Consider the following 2,386-nt stretch of genomic DNA (forward strand, 5'->3'; position numbering starts at 1 on the left):
TGTATCTTTTTGTCCCCTTTAGATGATGTGCCTGGCAACATAAGTCATAGCACTGTCTTTCCTGTACTGATGAGGGACTCATTTCAGGGTGAAAAAGCTTACAGGAAGGGAGTTTGCATTTTCCTGTTGTCATATGGGCACGACATTTTCTTGGGTGGTCAAAGTTGCACGTCCCATCTGTTTTTCCAGATATTTCATGCCTGCAGACACCAAGTGCACAATATTTGCACAGGCTTGGTTTCTGTTTTCCATGGATTTTTGTGACTGTATTCCCTGCTGGTGCATGTTTTCCTGTCTTATTTCTGTCTTCACTTGTACTAACAATGGAGCTCTCACTAGTTATTTCTGGTAATTTATCCTCACTATTTCTAGTGGAATCCCCCTGTTTGCTCTCTCCTGTGATATTGCTAGCTTGTGATATTGGTTTTAACTTGTCCTTGACTGCACTTGTTTCCCTGTCTCCCTCGAGGTCACTAATATGCATTCCTCTATGCATGCAGTTACTGTCTACCAGGACAGCACCTCCAGCCTCACACTTACTGTCTACCAGGACAGCACCTCCAGCCTAAAATTTACTGTCTACCAGGACAGCACCTCCAGCCTTACAGTTCCTGACTACCTGGCTAGCATCTCCAGTCATACAGTTACTGTCGGCCAGGACAGCATCCGCACCAAGGGCAACAGCACCATCCAGCCCAGACTTTTTATTTTCCCATCTGTTATAGAATACTTTCAGGTTTTCTATGAAGGGCACTTTGATGTTATCCTCTTTTAATACCAATGTGATTTTAGTCCAAAGATTGATCTCATTTGGGCATACCCAAAAACACTTCCCTGATTTAGTACCTCTTGTAGACAATTCTTGGATATCTGCACATGGGGCTTGAGCCCAATTTCCAAAAAAGTTGCATGTAATTCATGTGGAAGCCCGCTTGTTTGTTTGGCTGCAGACTACACACGATTTCATAATGTGATTCTAATGGTTGATTTACTGTATTCTACTAATAACCTATAGTATATTCTACTAATAAGCTCCTTAAAGTGAAGATCTGACTATTTGTATTGTATCTATCTGTACATGTACTTGTATATTTGGACAAGCTTACCACTCCAGTAGTTACTGTTTGGGTCTTTGATAAGGGCGCCTAAGACTCCGTCTGTTTATAGTCCGGTCTGAGGATACCTTATTTTATAGTGTTGGTTGTATACATGTAATGCATTAATACCATGTATAATGACTTAATACCATGTATAACGAGTAATACCTTGAGCATTATTCGTTAAAGGAATTACATTGTATTGGGTATAAATACGTATAGTAAGAATTACCCTTGGGTATAAAGCAGTACATTGTACTGTGTAGGTTGTATAATGCAGTAACACCATGTACAATGAGTTAATACAAACGCATAATGAGTAATACCTTAGGTATAAAGTAATACATTGTATGGTGTTGGCTTTAAAAAGCTTTAATACTATGTATAATGGCTTAATACAATGTATAATGAGTTAATAACATATATAAAAGTGCTCAATGAAAATACGTCATTTGAATTTTGGGTTATCCTAGGTTCTCTACACATATGTTGCTATGTACGATAATCTATGTGGAGAAATTTTCTCCAGGAGGGTGTTAGCCTTTTCAGCCTCCAGAGGGACTCAACCCTCTAGAGGGGCTGATAGTCTCTCTTGCTTCTGCATGATCAGTAGTTGGAACCAGATGTTGTACCAGCGTGTGTCATAGTCATGCCACTTCCTTGCAAGAGACCAATGTTGCAACCATAGTGTGGGTTATTGAGAGAAAATTAAACTCTTACCGTAGCAGGAAATTAAGGAAAACCCTGCACCCACTTTATTTACAAGTTGAGGATATCATAAACTATTGTCTATTCCCAGACAACATGAAATCAAGCATCCTGTGTTAATTACTGTTGCAAGGAAGGGAAATAATGCTGGAATCAGCATATCCTTTGTAGCTAGGGACGCCCAGGGACGCCCAGGGACGCCCAGGGTGCAGCAATGGGAGGGGAGGACAGATTGCTTTCAACTCTGAAAAGTGAAACATTAACGATGGGATAACAGGGAAAGAACACTGATCGGTGCGTTTTTGTACATCGAAGATAATTTCAACATTTGTGGTAGAATAATTACAGTGAAATTTGCTTAGCTTTCTGTAGTGACATGTTTACCTGGACCTGGAGAGAGTTCCGGGGGTCAACGCCCCCGCGGCCCGGTCTGTGACCAGGCAGTGTATTGAGAACTATCGTTATAGACAACAGTGCACCATAGAACACTTCCGCTTCTATCAAAACACCAATATCGGGTTACATCCCTGCCACAAGATTGAAGGACTGATTATCTCATTCTCCTTCTGCTCTACACCATT

This window comes from Cherax quadricarinatus, unplaced genomic scaffold (genome assembly GCF_038502225.1).
Source record: "Cherax quadricarinatus isolate ZL_2023a unplaced genomic scaffold, ASM3850222v1 Contig63, whole genome shotgun sequence".
In the NCBI taxonomy this organism is placed as follows: Eukaryota; Metazoa; Arthropoda; class Malacostraca; order Decapoda; family Parastacidae; genus Cherax; species Cherax quadricarinatus.